This window comes from Bombina bombina, chromosome 6, assembly GCF_027579735.1.
Source record: "Bombina bombina isolate aBomBom1 chromosome 6, aBomBom1.pri, whole genome shotgun sequence".
NCBI classification, from domain to species: domain Eukaryota; kingdom Metazoa; phylum Chordata; class Amphibia; order Anura; family Bombinatoridae; genus Bombina; species Bombina bombina.
The window spans coordinates 889,348,803-889,365,819 of NC_069504.1; positions in this window are offsets into that span (position 1 = coordinate 889,348,803).

Genomic DNA, 17,017 nt, shown 5'->3' on the forward strand with positions numbered 1-17,017 from the left:
ACTATAAGGTAAACGTACCATAAAAAGTTGTTTTTGAACCGGGGGAATTAGAGGCTTCACATATCCCTAACCTAGCATACTGTCTAAAAAAATGCTCTAAGAGGAATGCTTGTAGCGACATTTTAAGATAATTATCCCTTCAAAAAATACCATCTTGTGGACATTTTAAACAAGTAATATTCAACTTCAAGCTCATATATATTCACTGTGATCCACAGAGATACACTTTAAGACTGTAATATATCTGAGGATATTTTCTATGGACATTGGTTTTAAACTTTTTGGACTGAATCCGTCCTTTAGTATTTTTTAGTATTTTTATACCACCGGTGGTCTCCATTTTTTAATCTTTTTCTGTATGAATGGATTAGTGTGATTGTATTTGCCACGACTGTACTACATTGCATAGAGGAACAGATTATTGTCCTTAATAAATTAATCATTTTGAACTTCCATTCTCGTTGATGTTGTTGCTTTTGAGCGCACTTTTTTAATATTATTATATGTATTTTTCCTGTGGAAAGTTGTAGAGGCTTTCCTTTTTATGTTGCTTACACATCAAGGGGTTGACAGGTTACATACTGTGTTTTCCTTTATTAGATTTCTATATGGCTAACAGATCACCTGTGAATAGGAGAAAAGTATTTCTCTTGTAAGGTGTATCCAGTCCACAGATCATCCATTACTTGTGGGATATTCTCCTTCCCAACAGGAAGCTGTAAGAGGATCACCCACAGCAGAGCTGTCTATATAGCTCCTCCCCTAACTGCCACCTACCAGTCATTCTCTTGCAGCTCTCGACAAGATAGGAAGTAGCTAGAGAGATGTGGTGAATTTATGTAGTTTATCTTCAATCAAAAGTTTATTATTTTCAAATGGTACCGGAGTTGTACTATTTTAGCCTCAGGCAGAAAGTTGAAGAAGAGTCTGCCTGTGGTTTTTGATGATCTTAGCAGGTTGTAACTAAGATCCATTGCTGTTCTCACACATAACTGAAGAGATGAGGTAACTTCAGCTGGGGGAATGGCGTGCAGGGTCTCCTGCTATGAGGTATGTGCAGTTTAAATTTTTCTAGAGAAATGAATATGCTAGAAAATGCTGTTAATACCGGATTTATTTAAGGTAAGCCTGATTACAGTGATTTAATAAAGACTAGTATCATGCTTGCTGTAAAAGGTAATATTCTTATTACTTTCTCACATTACTGAAAATAGATAACGTTTGCTGGAAGTGTTTAAACGTTTTTTTCTACATATTGGTGATAAAACTTTATTGGGGCCCAGTTTTTTCCACATGGCTGGCCAGATTTTGCCTAGGGATAGTTTTTTATGGCCCTCTCACTGTGAGTACAGGTTGGGAGGGGCCTAATTTCAGGCCTAAATCGTGCAGTAGTTTTTGCAGCTTGAGACTTCCAGCTTCCCTAGGAGTCCCCTGAACACTTAGGACATCTACAAAGGGTTTTTGTGCCTTCAAAAGTCATTGTATGAGCAGGTAGGGTCACAGCAGAGCTGTGGCAGTTTGTTGTGACTGTTTAAAAATGTTTATATCGTTTTTTTGATCCGGTTTTGAAACTAAGGGGTTAATCATCCATTTGCAAGTGGGTGCAATGCTCTGTTAGTCTATTACACACAAATTTCGTAAGATTTACTGCTTTTTATCACTGTTTTTCAATTTCTGACAAAATTTGTTTCTCTTAAAGGCACAGTACCGTTTTTATTTTTTGCTTGTTTACATTTATCAAAGTGTTTTCCAAGCTTGCTGGTCTCATTGCTAGTCTGTTTAAACATGTCTGACATAGAGGAAACTCCTTGTTCATTATGTTTAGAAGCCATTGTGGAACCCCCTCTTATAATGTGTACCAAATGTACTGATTTTACTTTGTTATAAAGATCATATTTTGTCTTTAAAAGATTTATCACCAGAGGAAATTGACAAGGGGGAAGTTATGCCGACTAACTCGCCCCACGTGTCAGAACCTTTGACTCCCGCTCAAGGGACTCCCGCTCAAGAGGCGCCAAGTACATCTAGCGCGCCCATGGCGTTTACTTTACAAGACATGGCGGCAGTTATGGATCATACCCTTACAGCGGTATTGTCCAAACTACCAGGGTTACAAGGAAAGCGAGACAGCTCTGGGACTAGAAAAAATACAGAGCTCTCTGACGCTTTAGTAGCTATGTCTGATATCCCCTCACAATATGCAGAAGCTGAGGCAGGAGAGCTTCTTTCTGTGGGTGTTTTTTCTGACTCAGGGAAGATGCTTCAACCTGATTCTGATATGTCTCTATTTAAATTTAAGCTTGAACACCTCCGCGTGTTGCTCAGGGAGGTTTTAGCTACTCTGGATGACTGTGACACCATTATAGTGCCAGAGAAATTGTGTAGATTGGATAAATACTATGCAGTGCCTGTTTACACTGATGTTATTCCAATACCTAAAAGGTTTTCAGAAATTATTACTAAGGAATGGGATAGACCAGGTGTACCGTTCTCTCCCCTTCCTATTTTTAAGAAAATGTTTCCAATAGATGCCGCTACACGGGACTTATGGCAAACGGTCCCTAAGGTGGAGGGAGCAGTTTCTACCCTAGCTAAGCGTACAACTATTCCCGTCGAGGACAGTTGTGCTTTCCTAGATCCAATGGATTAAAAGTTAGAGGGTTACCTTAAGAAAATGTTTATTCAACAAGGTTTTATTCTCCAGCCTCTTGCATGCATTGCCCCGGTCACTGCTGCTGCGGCCTTCTGGTTTGAGTCTCTGGAAGAGGCCTTACAGGTAGAAACTCCATTGGATGATATACTTGACAAGCTTAAAGCGCTTAAGCTAGCCAATTCACTTGTTTCTGACGCCGTTGTTCATTTAACCAAACTAACGGTTAAGAACTCAGGTTTTGCTATACAGGCGCGTAGGGCGCTATGGCTTAAATCCTGACGTTACTTCAAAGTCTAAGCTTCTCAACATTCCCTTCAAGGGGCAGACCCTATTCGGGCCTGGACTGAAGGAGATCATTTCTGATATTACTGGAGGAAAAGGTCATGCCCTTCCTCAGGATAGGTCTAATAAATTAAGGACCAAACAAACTAATTTTCGTGCCTTTTGAAACTTTAAGACGAACGCGGCATCAACTCCCTCTAATGCAAAACAAGAGGGAAATTTTGCCCAGTCCAAGCCGGTCTGGAGACCTATCCAGGCCTGGAACAAAGGTTCAGCCCCCAATCCGGTAACGGATCTACAGGGAGTGCAGAATTATTAGGCAAGTTGTATTTTTGAGGATTAATTTTATTATTGAACAACAACCATGTTCTCAATGAACCCAAAAAACTCATTAATATCAAAGCTGAATAGTTTTGGAAGTAGTTTTTAGTTTGTTTTTAGTTATAGCTATTTTAGGGGATATCTGTGTGTGCAGGTGACTATTACTGTGCATAATTATTAGGCAACTTAACAAAAAACAAATATATACCCATTTCAATTATTTATTTTTACCAGTGAAACCAATATAACATCTCAACATTCACAAATATACATTTCTGACATTCAAAAACAAAACAAAAACAAATCAGTGACCAATATAGCCACTTTTCTTTGCAAGGACACTCAAAAGCCTGCCATCCATGGATTCTGTCAGTGTTTTGATCTGTTCACCATCAACATTGCGTGCAGCAGCAACCACAGCCTGCCAGACACTGTTCAGAGAGATGTACTGTTTTCCCTCCTTGTAAATCTCACATTTCATGATGGACCACAGGTTCTCAATGGGGTTCAGATCAGGTGAACAAGGAGGCCATGTCATTAGATTTTCTTCTTTTATACCCTTTCTTGCCAGCCACGCTGTGGAGTACTTGGACGCGTGTGATGGAGCATTGTCCTGCATGAAAATCATGTTTTTCTTGAAGGATGCAGACTTCTTCCTGTACCACTGCTTGAAGAAGGTGTCTTCCAGAAACTGGCAGTAGGACTGGGAGTTGAGCTTGACTCCATCCTCAACCCGAAAAGGCCCCACAAGCTCATCTTTGATGATACCAGCCCAAACCAGTACTCCGCCTCCACCTTGCTGGCGTCTGAGTCGGACTGGAGCTCTCTGCCCTTTACCAATCCAGCCACAGGCCCATCCATCTGGCCCATCAAGACTCACTCTCATTTCATCAGTCCATAAAACCTTAGAAAAATCAGTCTTGAGATATTTCTTGGCCCAGTCTTGACGTTTCAGCTTGTGTGTCTTGTTCAGTTGTGGTCGTCTTTCAGCCTTTCTTACCTTGGCCATGCACACCTTGTGCTTTTGGGCACTTTAGTGATGTTGCAGCTCTGAAATATGGCCAAACTGGTGGCAAGTGGCATCTTGGCAGCTGCACGCTTGACTTTTCTCAGTTCATGGGCAGTTATTTTGCGCCTTGGTTTTTCCACACGCTTCTAGCGACCCTGTTGACTATTTTGAATGAAACGCTAGATTGTTCAATGATCACGCTTCAGAAGCTTTGCAATTTTAAGAGTGCTGCATCCCTCTGCAAGATATCTCACTATTTTTGACTTTTCTGAGCCTGTCAAGTCCTTCTTTTGACCCATTTTGCCAAAGGAAAGGAAGTTGCCTAATAATTATGCACACCTGATATAGGGTGATGATGTCATTAGACCACACCCCTTCTCATTACTGAGATGCACATCACCTAATATGCTTAACTGGTAGTAGGCTTTCAAGCCTATACAGCTTGGAGTAAGACAACATGCATAAAGAGGATGATGTGGTCAAAATACTAATTTGCCTAATAATTCTGCACTCCCTGTAGTAGGGGGCAGACTTTCTTTCTTCGCCCAGGCTTGGACAAGAGATGTCCAGGATCCCTGGGCGTTGGAAATTGTGTCCCAGGGATATCTTCTGGACTTCAAAGCTTCTTCCCCAAAAGGAAGATTTCACCTCTCACAATTATCTGCAGACCAGATAAAGAGAGAGGCATTCTTACATTGTGTTCAAGACCTCCTAGTTATGGGAGTGATCCACCCAGTTCCAAAGGAGGAACAGGGGCAAGGCTTCTATTCAAATCTCTTTGTGGTTCCCAAGAAAGAGGGAACCTTCAGACCAATCTTGGATCTCAAGATCCTAAACAAATTTCTCAGGGTCCCATCTTTCAAGATGTAGACTATTCGAACCATCCTACCTATGATCCAGGAGGGTCAATACATGACTACCGTGGACTTAAAGGATGCTTATCTTCACATTCCGATACACAAAGATCATCATCGGTTTCTCAGGTTCGCCTTCCTAGACAGGCATTACCAGTTTGTGGCTCTTCCCTTTGGGTTAGCTACGGCACCAAGAATGTTTACGAAGGTTCTGGGGTCACTTCTGGCGGTCCTAAGGCCGCGGGGCATAGTAGTAGCCCCTTACTTAGACGACATTCTTATACAGGCGTCGAATTTCCAAATTGCCAAGTCCCATACGGACATTGTTCTGGCATTCTTGAGGTCTCATGGGTGGAAAGTGAACGAAAAGAAGAGTTCTCTATCCCCTCTCACAAGAGTTTCCTTCCTGGGAACTCTGATAGATTCTGTAGAAATGAAGATTTACCTGACAGAGGCCAGGTTGTCAAAACTTCTAAATTTCTGCCGTGCTCTTTATTCTACTTCTCGCCCTTCAGTGGCTCAGTGTATGGAAGTAATCGGCTTAATGGTAGCGGCAATGGACATAGTGCCGTTTGCCCGCCTACATCTCAGACCGCTGCAACTCTGCATGCTCAGTCAGTGGAATGGGGATTACACGGATTTGTCCCCTCTACTAAATCTGGATCAAGAGACCAGGGATTCTCTTCTCTGGTGGCTATCTCGGGTCCATCTGTCCAAAGGTATGATCTTCCGCAGGCCAGATTGGACAATAGTAATAACAGATGCCAGCCTTCTGGGCTGGGGTGCAGTCTGGAACTCCCTGAAGGCTCAGGGATCGTGGACTCAGGAGGAAGCACTCCTTCCGATAAACATTCTGGAACTAAGAGCGATATTCAATGCTCTTCAGGCTTGGCCTCAGCTAGCTGCGGTCAGGTTCATCAGATTTCAGTCGGACAACATCACGACTGTAGCTTACATCAACCATCAAGGGGGAACAAGGAGTTCCCTAGCAATGTTGGAGGTTTCAAAGATAATCGATGGGCAGAGATTCACTCTTGCCATCTATCAGCTATCCATATCCCAGGAGTAGAGAACTGGGAGGCGGATTTTCTAAGTCGACAGACTTTTCATCTGGGGGAGTGGGAGCTCCATTCGGAGGTATTTGCACAGTTGATTCAACTTTGGGGCAAACCAGAACTGGATCTCATGGCGTCTCGTCAGAACGTCAAGCTTCCTTGTTACGGTTCCAGGTCCAGGGATCCCAAGGCAGCACTAATAGATGCTCTAGCAGTGCCTTGGTCCTTCAACCTGGCTTATGTGTTTCCACTGTTTCCTCTGCTCCCTCGTCTGATTGCCAAGATCAAACAGGAGAGAGTTTCAGTGATTTTGATAGCACCTGCGTGGCCTCGCAGGACTTGGTATGCAGATCTGGTGGACATGTCATCCTCTCCACCATGGACTCTGCCTCTGAGACAGGACCTTCTACTTCAGGGTCCTTTCAACCATCCAAATCTAATTTTTCTGCGTCTGACTGCTTGGAGATTGAACGCTTGATTTTATCAAAGCGTGGTTTCTCCGAGTCGGTCATTGATACCTTAATACAGGCGCGAAAGCCTGTCACCAGGAAAATCTATCATAAGATATGGTGTAAATATTTTCATTGGTGTGAATCCAAGGGTTACTCGTGGAGTAAGGTCAGGATTCCTAGGATATTATCTTTTCTCCAAGAAGGATTGGAGAAGGGTTTATCAGCTAGTTCCTTAAAGGGACAGATTTCTGCTCTGTTTATTCTTTTGCACAAACGTCTGGCTGAGGTTCCAGATGTTCAGGCGTTTTGTCAGGCTCTGTTAGAATCAAGCCTGTTTTTTAACCTGTTGCTCCGTCATGGAGTTTAAATTTAGTTCTTAAAGTTCTTCAAGGGGTTCCGATTGAACCTTTGCATTCCATAGATATTAAGCTCTTATCTTGGAAAGTTCTGTTTTTAGTAGCTATCTCCTCGGCTCAAAGAGTTTCGGAGTTATCTGCTTTACAATGTGATTCTCCTTATCTCATTTTCCATGCAGATAAGGTAGTATTACGTACCAAACCTGGCCAGCAGCCTCCTGAAAGAATTACAGCTCATTCTACTAGAGCGGTAGCTTCCACATGGGCTTTTAAGAATGAGGCTTCTGTTGAACAGATTTGTAAGGCGGCGACTTGGTCTTCGCTTCATACTTTTTCTAAATTCTATAAATTTGATACTTTTGCTTCTTCGGAGGCTATTTTTGGGAGAAAGGTCTTACAGGCAGTGGTGCCTTCCTTTTAAGCGCCTGCCTTGTCCCTCCCTTCATCCGTGTCCTATAGCTTTGGTATTGGTATCCCACAAGTAATGGATGATCCGTGGACTGGATACACCTTACAAGAGAAAACAAAATTTATGCTTATCTGATAAATTTATTTCTCTTGTGGTGTATCCAGTCCACGGCCCGCCCTGTCATTTTAAGGCAGGTGTTTTTTATTTTTAAACTACAGTCACCACTACACCCTATAGTTTCTCCTTTCTCTTGCTTGTCTTCGGTCGAATGACTGGTAGGTGGCAGTTAGGGGAGGAGCTATATAGACAGCTCTGCTGTGGGTGATCCTCTTGCAGCTTCCTGTTGGGAAGGAGAATATCTCACAAGTAATGGATGATCCGTGGACTGGATACACCACAAGAGAAATAAATTTATCAGGTAAGCATAAATTTTGTTTTTCTAAATGGGCATCCAACTGGAAGGGTGTTGCTGCACAACTCCCCATCACCAAGCCTGTTCTACCATCTTTTGTTTCAGCTTCCTCGGGGAGAGGGGGAGCTAGTACCACTTCTCGTCAGGGAGATAACCGCAGTTCCCACCTGCCCAGAGAAAAATAAATTTGCCCAATCAGCTGTACCAGCTTATTTGTTGTTTTTCACCAGGTCAGGAGAATCACAACCTGTCATTGAGGGACGCAACTTAACACTGGAACACTGGGTTCATTTTCAATTGTTCTTTCTAAGTATTGTATACAGACAGAGATTAGAAATGGATACATTTGAGTAATAAAATAAGGATGTCTGATCTCTCTACAAGCTTAGCCTATTTTGATGGATTGTGGTTTTGAAGAGAAAATACTTCCTTTTCATTTACAAAAATAAACACAAAAGGAGCATTTTCTCATATATTTTATACTCTGCAGCTGGTATAATAAGTTATCGGAAACACATTGGGCCAGATTACAAGTGGAGCACTAATTAACACTCCCACTCAAGTGTTAACTGAGCTACAAGTACGCTTTTTGCACTTATCGGGTTGCTCTCATATTGAGTTGAAAGAAAACTGTTTTCGTTTGCGTGCATAAAGCCGAACTTACAATATCACGTGCACGTTCATGTATTATTCTCCCATAGAAGTCAATAGAGAAAGAAAACAACACCTTACTCTCACATAAACCTGATCGCATAATGTAAAATATTTACAGTAAATACATAGTTAAAACCTTTATAAAAGGGACACTCAAGTCAAAATAAACTTTTATGATTCAGATAGAACATGCAGTTTTAAGAAACTTTCCAATTTACTTCCATTATCAAATTTTGCTCAGTCTTTTTATAGTCACACTTTATGGGGAACAAGATCCTACTGAGCATGTGCACAAGCTCACAGGGTATACGTATACGAGTCTGTGATTGGCTGATGTCTGTCACATGATACAAGGGGCCGGAAAATGGCAAAAAAAATAAATGTCTGAAAAAAAACCTACTGCTTATTTAAAAATCAAAATAAGTGTTAAATCATTGTCTTTTTATTATGCACTTGGTAATTATGCAATTCTATTGCACTGAGTGGTCTTTTAAATATGAATATTGCATAAATATGTTTTTTCCATGTTTTCATCTACTTGACAGCAAAGGGCTCCAATGCACTTATATATGTGTACATTTGTATCAATGTGTTTTTATGTGTATATATGTCTTTAAATATAAATATACACATATAAATACATAAATCTATATTTACACATATATAGACATACATATCCATCCTTAGACATGTATATGCATGTATCTCTATGCTAAAGCCCTTTGCCTGCACCTGAGATCTCATATCTTTTAGCCCTTATAACTTTTTTGTGCAATATTTTGTTTAAATAATTATTATTATTATCGGTTATTTGTAGAGCGCCAACAGATTCCGCAGTGCTAACTTATTATATGGTGTTATTATGAGTGTATCTGTACTTTGTAATGTATTTTTGATGTGTTTTGTGACACTTTTTGTTTTGTGAAACAGTTAACCAGTGCTCTGAGGACGCATTAATCATTCTAGCGTAAATCACGATTGGGCTCAAGCAATCACATTTACTTTTAACTTGTAATACCAGTGGTTAGCCCGACGAGCACAAACACACGCAATAAACCCCTTATTGCTCGCACACAAACATCTGCGCTCCATTCCTAATCTGGCTCTTTAAGAGGAATCTGATTTTACAGTACACTTTCCCCTTAAACTTACTTAATTGTGATATCTGCAATAAGGAGAGCACTATTTAGGATCTGCAGGCTGCCTCTGTTAAAGTCTCTAATTGTGAGACCTGCCTGTAAAGGGACATTATACACTCATTTTCATATAACTGCATGTAATAGACACTACTATAAAGAATAATATGCACAGATACTGATATTAAAAAATCCAGTATAAAACCTTTTTAAAACTTACTTAGAAACTTCCAGTTTAGCTCTGTTTAAAAGGTTACTGGAACACCCACTGCAAGTGGGAAATATCAGACACTCCCCCCTCCCCCTTCCTTTGCATATGAAAAGACCCTTTACACAAACCGGAGCAAGCTGGATTAGGTATATGTGGGTATTCTCCTAAAACTTTGGGGCTTGGATAGGAGTCTGAAAATCAGAGCAATGTTATTTAAAAATAAGAAAAACTATAATTTAAAAAAAAAAAAAAAAACTTACTTTATGGGCTATATAAATAGATCATCTACAAAACATTTATGCAAAGAAAAAACGAGTGTATAATGTCCCTTTACGATAAAGCAAAAAAGGTGGTGATGCCAAAGCACCTGTACCTCAGGTGGCTCTAAAAATAAGGCCGGAAGCAGCACCTATTCATTGTAAGCAGGTATTGAATGCCATGGCAATGCGTGGCAAGTATTTGAGAGCGCAAGAGATGGGGGTATGGCCAGATGCATGTTGTGCTTAAAATAGGTGAGTAAAGGAAGGTGCTGGGATATCTGACACGTTTAGAGATGAGCCAGCACCTACACACAGCAAAGAGCAGTATTATTTAGAACAGGACAATGCCACAAGCACTGCCAAAATAGCTACTACCAACACCAGCAAGAGTAGCTGTACCAGCCATAGTAGAGAGTGTTATTGAAGCTTCCACATCCTATAGAAGCACAAGGTCTGCATCTGAGCAGGGAGTTAACCATCAGCCATCCCTTGAGGAATTTGAGGATTCCATTTAAAGAGAGAGTAAAGTCAAAACTAAACTTTCATGATTCAGATAGGGCATGCAATTTTAAACATCTTTCCAATTTACTTTTATCATCAAATTTGCTTTGTTCCCTTGGTGGTATTTTTGAAAAGCTAAACCTAGCTAGGCTCAAACTGATTTCTAAACCATTGAAAACCGCATCTTAGCTCAGAGCATTTTGAAAGTTTTTCACAGTTAGACAGTGTTAGTTCATGTGTTTCATATAGATAACATTGTGCTCACTCCCATGAAGTTATTTAGGAGTCTTCACTGATTGACTACACTGCATGTCTGTCAAAAGCACTTAGATAAGGAAGCTTAGATACAAGGTAATCACAGAGGTAAAAAGCCTATTAATATAACTGTTTTGGTTATGCAAAAACGGAGAATGGGTAATAAAGGGATTATCTATCTTTTTAAATAAGAACATTTTTGGTGTAGACTGTCCCTTTAAGGTTTATGTCCAAGGTGATGGTCATAAAAATAACAAGCCTGATTGGTGGGTGGGTGAGCAGGCTGGGATCCCAGGTCCAAATCTGGGGATGATGGTTAGCGAAGACACAATAAACATGGTGAAGGCTTACAAAAAAAAGGGTAAGTTTGTTGTCATTTGCTTTGCAGCACATTCTTCATCTAGATGTAAAAAATGACTGTGCCAGCAGAGTGCAGACAGGCTAATATTATCAAGCAGTGTAAAAAGATTCTGGGGCACTTTCAGAGCAACATCAAGGCTATAAATTCAATAAGGCAGGTCTCTCCTAGAACCATCTCTGGTAAGATGTGTTAACAAGGTGGAACTCCTCACTGGAAATATTGGAGCAGCTGCTATAGAGGCAAAGGGCCATTCACTCCTTGGTTAGAACCATAGCATTGTAGTGATAAACCCCCTGAAGAGACACATATGGGCGGTGGCAGACCTTAATTCCAGGATATCACAGAACATTTGAGCCAAGTCACTGCCAGTAAAGGCCAGAATATGGTTATTGAGATGTTTTATAAGTCCATGTCAGGGTTTTTTTTCCCTGCTTTGTTTGCCATGTGCTGCTGGCAGCCATTTTACTCACCTCTCTTGCTGAGTCTGGTGCAGAGTGTGTGATGCTGCTCATTTCCTGCATGCCCTCTTATGGCCAGACTGGTGTACATCATCCGTGTGAGACAGGTTGCAGTCTCAGAATTGTGACGTCATCACTTATTATTTAAAAGGCCTCTGTTCAGTATGCTTTGCCCTTGTGTTGTCTCAGACCTGTTTGTGAGTTCCAGTTCCTGTGTATTACCTGGCTGTCTGACATCCCTCCTGGTTCCTGATCCCTGGCTTGTTCCTGACTCTGCTGTTCTCCTTGTTCCTGATTCCGGCTCGTCTGACTACTCGTTTTGGCTCTTGACTCGGCTCGTCTGACTATTCGCTTTGGCTCCTGACTCGGCTCGTCTGACTTCCAGCTCTGGCTTTGACTCCTGCCTTGTCCTTTGACTTGTGGACTTTTTATTATTTTTTGTTATTAATAAAGGTGTGATTATTTTTGCATTTCTCGTCTCAGTCTGATTCCTGGCACCCTGACATTACGCAAGGGCCATGAGTCCTGATGGTGCTAGTAATCCACCTTTACCTACCATCATTTCCAGGATGGATGAACAGGATCACCGCTTGGATCAATTTGCACTAGCCCTGCAAACCCTGCTGACTGCACATTTGGACCAAAGTTTCCCGCAAGTTATGGCTGCTCCTGTTTCCGCTGCTGCACCTAGTCCTACCAGGAGCATGTCCAGTTCTGCACCTCTACCTTAGCGTTATGGAGGCGATCCTAATCAGTGCAGAGGGTTTTTGAACTAGGTGGGCATTTACTTTGAGACGTTACCTCAGCCGTTTCCCTCTGACAGAGCTAAGGTGGGATTTCTCATCTCATTACTCTCTGACACAGCTCTTGTCTGGGCTAATCCCTTGTGGGAGACTAATAAACCTGTGATTTTAAATTATCCTGAATTTGTTGCCTCCTTTCGAAAGGTATTTAATGTTCTGGCTCGCTCCTCCTCTGCTGCTAAACGACGCTTGCCGCAGAGGTAGGTTGGAACAATAAAGCCCTTGTTGCCGCCTTCTTACATGGGCTCTCTGATGCGATTAAAGACAAAGTTGCTGCCAGAGATTTACCAGAGGATCTCGAGGCATTGATGTCTTTTTTGATCCTAATTCACATCAGACTCAGAGAGAGGCGCTCTTTCAAGGAGCGTGTCAAATAATTGCCAGTTCTTTGTATAAATACTCTATGTAGCAATTATTAACTGAAAATAAGTTTTTGTAACAGTTATATTTGATGGTCTGCTATACAACAAACCAGTAAATGGAAGTACTATGGCCACAGCAACTGTAGTGTTAATACAACAATATTTATCAACCTTAAATTAAATTGGCAAAGGAAATAGTAAGCTAGAGAAGTTATTCTGCAGAAATATGAGACTTCGTTACTAGCTTAGAGAATATTGTTAGAAACAAAGTATCAGGATTATCACTTATGAAATACAGCAACAATGTTAAAGATGAAGTAACTGAATAACGAAAACAATTGTATTTAACAGCTGTAGTAACAGTTAGGAATATCTGACAGGTAGTCAGGGCAGTTCTAATGAACTCAGTACTCACAAAACTTCCCATACAAGTTGTTCAGTGTTTGTATGAAGCTGAATGAGACAGGTACAGCAAGTGAGTTCTGCGAAGCAGCTGGGAGTTCCAGTGTCTGTGAGTAACAGCGATCAGAGCTGATATTTGCAAAGGATAAATTCTGTAAGCAACGTAGATCAGCGTCCAAGTTTTCTCTAGAAACGTTAAAAGGCTGGAGAGGTGACTTGATGATGCACTTCATTAAACCAGCAATGAGATGTTGGAGGAGGAGCCTTTTATAGGCAGCTGAGGCTCGAGATAGAAAAAAAGGTGGTGTGGATAGATAGCGGTCAGTTAAGGAGGACTGACCATGACAGAGCGCTTGTGTAAATCTCCTGTTCCGTTGACTCCTACGTGTTCGTTCCCACCCATGCCTCCCTCTCCTCCCATGCCTCCTGGTCCTGAGTCACCAGGTACTGCTGAGCCGATGCAGTTGGGATTCACGTGTCTCTCCACGGCGGAGAGGGCCTTTAGGAGGAGGGAGGGGCTCTGCCTCTATTGTGGGTTACAGGGCCACCTTTTGAAGTCTTGTCCTACATGGCCGGGAAACGCTTGCACCTAAGGTCCTGTTGGGGGCAGACTTTGGGTGGTTTATCCTCATCCCGCTAAAGGAGAAACCTTTGGTCACAGTTGTCCTTTCCTGGGTGGACTCCTCCATAGTCACCCAGGCTCTTGTTGACTCCGGTGCTGCGGGCTATTTCATTGACAGTGCTTTTGTATCAAAGCACTCCATTCCTGTTTTGCCTCGGTCCGTTCCACTTGCTATTGATGGCAGGCCCCTTCAGCCCGCACTTGTTACTCATGAAACCGCTCCATTATCCGTGACTGTTGGGGTTCTCCATTTTGAAACTCTCCAGTTCCAGGTCATAAACTCTCTGCATTTTCCGGTTGTTCTGGGTTATCCCTGGCTCCAAAAGCACAGTCCCAGTCTCGACTGGCGCAGGTCTGAAATTTTGTTATGGTCTCCGCAATGTATTTTCACTTGTCTTCTGAAACCAGTTAAAGTCTTGTGCACTTCTTCGGTATCTCAATTGCCAGAGGAGTACCGAGAGTTCCTAAACATTTTTGACAAGGTGTGTGTCGGTACGTTGCCTCCTCACCGGTCTTACAATTGTACCATGGACTTGCAAGCCAGAGCCATTCCTCCTTGGGGCCGGGTTTACCCTCTGTCTGTTGCGGAGAATTGTGCTATGGAGGAGTATGTTGCCGATGCTCTGTCGCAGGGGATCATCCGCAAATCCTGCTCTCCTGCAGGGGCTGGCTTCTTCTTTGTGAAGAAAAAGGGTGGCGAGTTAAGACCATGCATCGATTATAGGGGTCTCAATCATCTTACCATTAAGAATACTTACCCTATTCCTCTCATTACGGAACTCTTTGACTGCCTCAAGGGAGCTACAGTCTTTTCTAAATTTGATTTGAGAGGAGCGTACAATCTTGTTATGATCAAGAAGGGCCACGAATGGAAAACAGCATTTAACACCAGGAGCGGGCATTATGAATATCTTGTAATGCCCTTTGACCTATATAATGCTCCTGCTGTTTCCAGAAATTTATTAATGATGTCTTAAGAGATATGTTGCAACAGTGTGTTGTGGTGTACTTAAACGACATCCTCATACACTCACGCACACTTGAGGTTCATCGTTCTGATGTTACACGGGTTCTTCAGAGACTATGTGAGAACGGCCTGTTTTGTAAACTCGATGTTCCATCAGACTCAAGTAACCTTCCTAAGTTATGTTATCTCTGTTGCAGGGTTCTCCATGGATCCTGACAAGTTGTCTGCAGATCTACAGTGGCCTCGCCCAGTTGCTCTTTGGTCTATTCAACGTTTTTTGGGGTTCACCAATTACTATAGAAAGTTTATTAAAAACTTTTCTTCCTTGGTCAAACCTATCACGGACATGACCAGTAAAGAGAATGATCCACTCCATTGGTCACCTACTGCCATTAAGGCCTTTGATAGTCTTAAGACTGCCTTTGCTGCTGCTCCAGTTCTGGCTCATCCTAACCCTGTCCTGCCTTTCGTTCTTGAGGTCGATGCGTCTGAGACTAGAGTAGGTGCCCTCTTGTCTCAACGTCCTACGCCTGACGGTTCCTTGCATCTGTGCGGTTCCTTCTCTAAGAAATTGTCTCCAGTGGAATGCAATTATGAAATTGGCGACAGGGAATTACTGGCCATAATTTTTGCACTCAAGGAATGGAGGCATCTTCTCAAGGGTACTAACGTACCAGTGCTCATTTTTACTGACCACAAGAATTTAACTTACCTATCCAAAGCAAAACGTTTGTTGCCCCGACAGGCCAGATGGGCGCTATTTTTGTCTCTGTTTAATTATGTGGTCTCCTACCTGCCTGGTAGTAAGAATGTTAGGGCTGATGCCCTCTCTCGACAGTTTTCGCCTCTGTCCAAGGAGGAGTCTGTACCTACTCCAGTTATACCTCCTGACCATATTTTGGCTACCATACGTACTAATTTGACTTCTCCCTTGGGGGAGGAGATCCTGGCTACACAAACCAATGCACCTCCTGAGAAATCTAGTGGTAAGTGCTTTGTTCCTGAGAATCTTCAAACTAAACTTTTGCACACTTACCACTATCCTAAAGCCGCCGATCACCCGGGCAAGAACCAAATGATTTGGTCTGTCACTCGACAATTCTGGTGGCCAGGTCTTCGTTCTGATGTTGCTGCGTATGTTGCCTCCTGCTCAGTTTGTGCACAGAATAAGACTCCTCAACGTCTTCCTGTGGGTCTTCTTCAACCTATTGCTAATGGTGAGTGTCCTTGGACACATCTTTCCATGGACTTCATTGTCAAGCTCCCTGTTTCCAGTGGCAATACTGTTATCCTTATGGTGGTTGACCGTTTTAATAAAATGTCACATTGCATTCCCTTGAAGAAGCTGCCTACCGCTCAGGAGCTTGTTTCAATTTTTGCCCGGGAGGTCTTCCGTTTACATGGGTTACCCAAGGAGATAGTGTCGGACCGGGTAACCAGTTTGTCACCAGATTTTGGCGTTCCTTTTGTGCTCAAATGGGGATCCAGCTTTCCTTCTCCTCGGCATATCAACCTCAATCTAATGGGGCTGCAGAACGGTCTTATCAAACTCTGGAACAGTTCCTCCGTTGCTATGTCTCAGATCACCACAATAATTGGTCTGAACTGTTACCTTGGGCAGAGTTTGCTCGTAATAGTGCTATTAATGCTTCCTCCCAGTTATCCCCGTTCATGGCGAATTATGGGTTTCAACCATCCTTGTTGCCCGATTCATTCATGTCTTAAGGTATTTCGGCTTTGGAGGAGCATCTCTGGCAACTCTGTTCCACGTGGGTGCAGATTCTGGATTGCCTTCATCATTCTATGCAGTGCCAAAATTTCCAGGCTGATCATAGGCGTCTGCCCGCGCCTTCCTACCAGGTTGGTGAGAGGGTTTGGCTGTCCTAACGCAACTTGAACCTTTGTGTGCCTTTCAATAAACTGGCTCCCCGTTATGTTGGTCCTTTTCGAATACTCCGACGGGCTAATCCTGTGGCCTATGCTCTTGACCTTCCTCCTGCAATGCGCATCTCCAATGGTTTTCATGTCTCCTTCTTGAAACCATTGGTTTGTAATCAGTTTACCACTGTGTTGCCTCGTCCCCGTCCTATCTCTGTTGACAACCATGAAGAATATGAGGTCAGCAGCATTATTGACTCTCGTATGTCCAGGGGCCATGTACAGTATTTGGTTCACTGGAGGGGCTACGGTCTGCAGGAGCGTTCATGGGTTTGATCCTCTGA